Here is a 7337-nt window from a genome sequence, read left to right on the forward strand (position 1 = left end):
GAAACTGTACAGCAGAACCCGAGGATTAGTTTAGTTGTAAGATTGTATCTACGGATTTATTAGTAATTTAAAGATATTCAACAAAAATTGCGCATGCTCAACATTTTAAATTTGGATACACTTTAGTAATGCTTACAATTATTTGTATAAGTCCTCTTCTGAGAGAAAGAGCAAAATATTCACTTTCTTGAGAAAAAAAATCCTAGAATGAGAAATCGCTAGTTTAATATATTCCAAGAAAACAGCATTCTTCTTTTTTCCTTAGACAAACTAAAGTTCCCTTTAAATTTCCAAAACTCGTGATCAATTCCATGTTATTTCTTTGACACACAATTTTAGGCTTTCCAAAAAATTTTTTTTCTTTTAAAATGATTTATCTATAAATATGATTTATCTATTAAATACCTCTCCTAGGTTTTCCACCTTGTAGTGGTGGAGAGGCTTACGGTTAAGTTTTCAGATGATCAGCTGTGGACTTTTATTTCTTAAGTCTTCAGCTGAGTTTCAGCGGGGTTTGCCTCTCCAATAGTAGGAGGGGAGAAGTCGCCAGTGACCGACAAGAACGCACATAAGGACAAAACTACAGGGAACACAGCAACGACCATTACACAGGAGGAAGATGACCTTCTTCTCACTCCTTTTTCCAACCTCGGTGTGAGGGATGGTCACGATTGTCGACCACTTCAGTTCGGAGTAGAATCTCCAACTGTAGGAACACAATCAAACGTCTTGGGAAAAGGAAATGGGAGGAATTGACAGCAAACCAACAGATACGACTTTTGAACGCTCGTGCTTTCCTAAAGAACGAGCCTCTCATGATAGGGGGCCATGTGCCCAAACATCAGTGGAGGCGGATTCCGAAGGAAACACTGACGTGGGTGCGCTGATGGGACCGCCCAATCTATCGATTGAAAGAATTCAATCCAAGAAAGGAACGACCCTATCAGTTGCATCCCTGTTTACGGAACAGACGCAGTTGCAAACTTCGAAGCCATCTACATCCGCCAAATCCAGTACAGAGCCATGTGCAACGACGGGCTGGGAGGATGGTAAGACGGTCTCGAAGGAGACGAATCTGAAAGGGTGCTTGTGAATGTTGTACAAGAGGCCATGTCCCCGAATGCAGCTCTAGCATAACTCCTTCACCTTCGTCAAGCAGCAGTGTCATGGACGTTACTACATTAAGTACTAGGACGACAAAAACGGTGATCGAGAAAAAGACTACCAAAACTCTCACCGAAGTCAGAACACGAAACACTAAACGGACAATTCGACGCCTATCCCACAAAGATCCGAACTCCTTTACCTTATCCTTATCCTTTAAGGGATAAGATAGTGTTCGAAAATGCTGTACGCAACCTTAAGACACTGACAGCAACGAATAAAAACACAATTATAGGGACTAAGAACCTGATAAAGGGGAATGATATGGTGGGCCATGTGCCACCCCTGGACCCTGACTTTGTGGCAAAAACGTCCAAGAGAACAAGGCAGGATGACACACACACTGAGGTAAAATCAAAGCTTGTTTCATGGCGCACAGCACAACATTAGACTCTGCTGGGTCCCAGGCCACAGCGATATACTAGGCAACGAGAAAGCCGATGAATTAGCAAGATTAAGGTCAATACCTGACATAAGCCTGACACACGGAAGGAATCGGTGGACCCGCTTTTTTCGATTTGTCTATTATCGTTATCTCAAGTTCGAAATATTTTACGAATGCTATACTTGCCATATAGTGCCTAGATGTCAACACCAGAAGGAGTGTGTACTGAGATCTTCGCTGAGTTGAACCTTTGTATATGAAAACTTTCATATAACTCAGCTGGTCAACGAACCCACTCGAATATCGGACGTGGAAGGTCGAGCAGAAAACATTCTTGACTTGTTTCTTACCTCTGACACTGGTGTTCCCCAAGTAGTCAATTGATTCTTGTTCTTAGGCCTCCTTTGCGGGCTGGCATGAGATGAGACCTATCTATGTCTGATACAAAGTTTGAAGTTTCTTGATAACTTTATATTTCACTATTTTTTTCGTGTTTTATATTCTTCTTGTATGAAGAAGAACAAAATGCAGAAAAGGTGTTGAGTTGATGTTTCTTCGATTCATAATTGTACTCTAATACAAACTTTAGATTCAGACAAAAAACGTTTTCTTTTTGGAGTAGAGTATTAATCATTTTGGTTAGGGATTGAGCAGCATTTCTCTTATTATATATATATTTTGCTTTAAAAATCATTCATTTATATTTATAGCCGCATCCGAATTTAACTATTTAAATCATAAAAAAAAACTTGGTCCAGACGAGACGAGACTACCTATAAGACAACTGACGGAAAAAAAGCAAGACAGAGACTGATAAGAGACTCAATTATACGAGACCGTTATCGATACTAGACTGAAATTACTCGATTTTGACTACACCGACACGAAAATTGTAAAATTCTCGGAGGGTATCGTCTCGTGGCCACATTTAAAATAGTTAAGCAGTGTTAAATCGCATGATATTGGTATACAATTAATAAGTTTCTTAATTTAAAAAAATTGCAGGTACCAACGTTACTTGAATAAATCAATTATGGTACGATCTATGTGACATGCTTAACATAACAATCTTACTTTTTTTCAACTTATTGGGCTGCACATCCCTACTTTAAAAATAAATTTAAATACTAGTTAAAAAAAATAGGAAAAAAAAAGTGGTAACAAAAAAAAAAAAACCGGTAGCATAATGGTTAGTGTGTTGGAATGTAATGCCAGAGGTCTTTGGTTTAATCCCTGCCTGTGCCATCTAAAGTTTCTTAGTCCTAGTTCTCAAAGGCCTGTTAAGGACTATTAAGTGTGGAATATGACATCATTTAATTGCCCTCGGCTTCTTACGGTGGCCTTAATTCCAGTGGTCCAATTTTCAATGACTCTTCCGCATAGATCCGGTTAAATTTGAGCGATAGCCTGTGTTATGTTATTTGCATAGACCTACGACTTGAAGAAACACCACATGAAAGAGTCTAGCGGGGTCAAATTGCATGACCTTGATGGCCAATTCACATCACAACTGCGAGAGATAACCTCGTCAATCGTAGTGTGTGCTGTGTGGCATGTAGCGCCGCTGCCGTCTTGCTGGAACCACATGTCGTCTAGGTCTATTTGGTTCAACACACCAAAAGGTAACTTTTTGAGAATGCAATTTTGCAGCCATTCATCCAAAAATGCGCCTGCACCTCGTCACTAAAGATGATTTGTCGGCAAAAATTAGGGTCCTCTTCGAAACGATTCGAAGCCACGTCACAAACGGCATTGTCTATGGTCATGAACTTTGAGTTCCATTGTCAATTGGATCTCGTACGGGTGTACTCCAAAGGCTCGACGCAAAATTCGCCAAGTTGAAGTGTGCGAAAAGCCGAGTTCTCGTGCAAGACGAGGAATAGACTATCTCGGGTTCTGCTGTATACTTTCCCGGATCGAGGCTATGTTCTCGCCCGATCTGGCATTCCTTGAAGGTAAAAAATAAAAAAAGAAGCTGTAATTTGAAGCTGTAGAAGGATTCTTCATAAAAAGGTTACCTCTTGGGGACTCGTTTCCAGTTGTTGTCATATTTAATGTAACAGTATATACCCTTCCACCATGGTGTTTTCCGAGATAAGATTAATAACATACATAAGCTCACATTCGACAGGCACACCCGCCTTTTGTATGGTCGAACACATAACCGATTGAGGCCGCCCACTATGGAAAACAGACGCCTTATGCAGCCACCCACTCTGAATAACAGACGATACTGCTGCTACCGTTGGCTTTCTTAAAATGCTCATCCGCCACCAGACTTCCATGCCAATGACCGCAAACAGTCCAGTTCCTCCGCCTTTAGGGAGATTTTCGTCCCGTCCAAAGCAAAGCTGGGTTGGCTGCTTATTCCGGCAGTTGTTCGGTCCCCTTGTGCGTTAGCGTTACCCGCTCTCTATCACGAGGAGGTGCACATAGTGCACATTGAACCTAGGGCCACCGAAGTAGCGTTACCTAGAGCTCTTCAGTACCTTACAGAACACGGGTACATGACACATTATGTAATTGAAATTTAATTGAAGTTGCGGTCGTTATTGGTTCATGAGATATTTGGAATCGACCAAAATTGGCCACTCAATTTTTTGAGAGTCTTTTCTGAATTTTTCTGTGTTATTTTTTTATAAAACAAAATGTATATGAAGTCGGTAATATAAAATACTAGTTTTTGAGATATGGACGATGAAAAATGATATCCTGAACATACAGACGTATCTTTGATTTAGATTCCAGGGTATTTTAAACTTCGAGATTTATGTTAAATTTTTAATTCGACAAATCAAATTAGTAACGATAACTTCCCTTAAGAGTTAAAAATAATTATTAAACAAATTATTTTCCTAGGTATATCAGTGTTTTTGGAGATAAAATTAGAATTTTGAGAATATTGTCTCAAAATAGGTTTAAGAAGACAGAACTTTCAACTAAAATTTGTCTGCTAATGTAGAGAACAAATGGTCACCATTTCCCTATTATGTGGGTGCGATTTCATAAAAAAAAACTATAAAGGACAAAGACGGTTCTCGAGGGTGCATTCCACATCCTCCCAATAGATATTATAGTCAAGTCTTCACATGTATATATACAAGTGTATGTATAGATAGTGTCGTTGAATTGTATTACGTATAGTGTTTTGTTCGTTCGTCTAACTTTTACTTTGCATTCAGCAGACGACTGATCATACTGAACTGATATCCTGCGTCGGTCGTGTTTTTTTTTGTTGACTGTAAGCTAAGGACTCATCGTGTATATAATGGCAGAAAGTTTTGTTACAAGTTTAAAGTATTTTTTGAGTACAGGACGAGAGATATTGTTGTTTCGTTTTGTGTTTTCTCATTTTTGTTTAAACTCTTGTTGAGTGTTTGTGTTATGTTGAATATTTTTTTTTATTCAAAAATTATCCTTCACTCGTGCAATTTTAAAGCCTTGCAAATTGTAAATTGTCTTGACAGACACAATTTAGTTACGAAAGTTTTACTTGGCTTACAGACATTGTGCTTTTAGGATAATGTTGTAATAGTTGAAGTGGATAACACATGAAATTGATGCATGATATTTGCAGTATCAATCATGTTTCCTTATAAAAACTTAAGACCATAACCAAACATGTTTAATTCCGATGAAATAACATAAAATTTACATGCAAAGTAATGTATATATTATCTTACAGTTGTAGTTAAATCTTAAGGATATAAAACCTTAGGTTAAGGCTTTATATCCTTTCAACGTTTAATGTTGATCCATGTTTTTAGTGAAAACGTTTTAGCCAGACTCACAAACAGCCACCTTTTTTCATAAGTTTTGAAGTAAATCGTTGCAAGTTCATTTCGTAAATAATTGACCCACCTTAAGCGAAATGTGGAAAGTTATATATTTTTGCTTATTACTTGTAAGCCAGTTAAAACCCTTAACACCCACCAGAGTGGGTATGTAGTACCTTAAATAGTGTGCATTATCATAAAGCATACTTCTATAAGCCAAATAGTATTTATTCACTCCTTGCTTCGTTCGTTTTTGCCCTAAGATTTTGGTAAAAGCGGGTCAGGGACCATACTGCGGGAGTATCTACCTACCCTCTATACGTCCTACATACCAAGTATGTTATAGGTAGACCTCTACTTGTTCTTTGTACCAGGTTTTCGTCTCTGGTTTATAAATTTTATACATGTACCTTTAATGTTTTCAAGAGAACTTCTTACGAAATCCCTAAGAGGTTAAGGTTTTTAAAATTATATCCATTTTAAGGACAGATAAGTAAAACTGTTGACGCTTTTGTTCGAAGATTTTATTTTCAATGGAAGGTGACACATATTACTTATTTTTTTCAATGTTTGAAAAAGTACTATTAATTTTTTTTTTATGAAGTTAATGTGAAAGTTTAAACGTTGTTTTTTGTTACTTTTTTTCAATAAGAGCAACCAGATTGATAAACATAACTAGAGGGTGTCACATAAATAATGATTTAAGATGAAAATGGTAAAAAATCTGGTCATGATTCACGACCTGAAAAGGCACCTTGTTTGAAACGCTGACAAAGTAAAATAAAAGCGGCATTGATAACGCTTACTTTTTACTTCACTTACAGTTAGTTGGATGAATAAAGTCTTTGTAAATTACAGTCAGATAATAAGGGGTGGTCCATTTATTGCACCTTCGGGGAAATCTTGATGCAGATGCCACTCATGTTTAACGACAGGAGACAGCATTGAGTTTTTGAAGCATTACATTCCACTCGGTTTATAATACTCGGAGATCGGAATTAAATGATATAACATACGCTGCCGTTGAAGTTCTACATCCAAAGAACAAATATGTGAATCTAGAAACAAATATGAAAACCTGAGGGTATTGTCATCAGCGAAAGAGATTAATATATTAGAAGAGGCAGACAATAGATCCTTTATAAAAATGAAGAAGAAAGTCGGAGACAGAACAGAGCCTTGGGGGTCACCAGCATTTATTTTTGAGTTATAGATTTGAAACCGTTCAATGCAACTTGTATTGAAAAGTTCGAAAGATAGTTTTAATCCAAAGGAGATTACATTTTCGATAACAGAGCTTGGTGCCAGACTTTATCAAACATTTTGAAATATCAAGTAAAATTATCATACTTTCTTCAAAAGGATGTTAAGATTTCTTCGACTGTTCGTATAGATAAGCCACCAAATCACAGGTAGATCTTTTGCTACAAAAGCCATACTGCTATCGTTTATTGAGATATTTCTTAACCTGATAAAATCTTGAAAAAAGGGACAAGCTGGACAAAAGTTGTTTTCTCGAAAAGAGACTGCAAGAGTGAAAAAGAAAATTTGTCCTATAAAATCACTTATTCATATTCTCAAAGCTTGAGTTTAACTTCCATTTCTGGGCTACATTTCTCCAATATGTCTCTTGGACAGCATTAAAAGGAGTATACACTTTGTTTCACATGGATATTGACAAGCTTTTTTTGTTTTTTATTTGACGTTATTCTTCAAACCATAAGGTTTTTTTTGGGATAAAATCAAAAGCTGAATGAATGAAGTACGTATTAAGTTTGTTTTCCAAAAATTGTGTTCTATTAAGTTGATAAATACAAGTTTTACGGAGGTTACGAAGGTCATAAAAAGAACCGATTTTTTTTGTGTTATATGGATAGTGACAAGATTCCAATTTACCTATCAGCGTTTTTGAAATCAGCGTTATGTCATTGGGGCTTTTGTGAGTATTGAGGCAGGGGCGGCAAAAATGTGTTAAACGGTTAATGAGGGCAAACCAAAGTACATGGTGTCGT

Source organism: Eupeodes corollae, chromosome 1, assembly GCF_945859685.1.
Source record: "Eupeodes corollae chromosome 1, idEupCoro1.1, whole genome shotgun sequence".
In the NCBI taxonomy this organism is placed as follows: domain Eukaryota; kingdom Metazoa; phylum Arthropoda; class Insecta; order Diptera; family Syrphidae; genus Eupeodes; species Eupeodes corollae.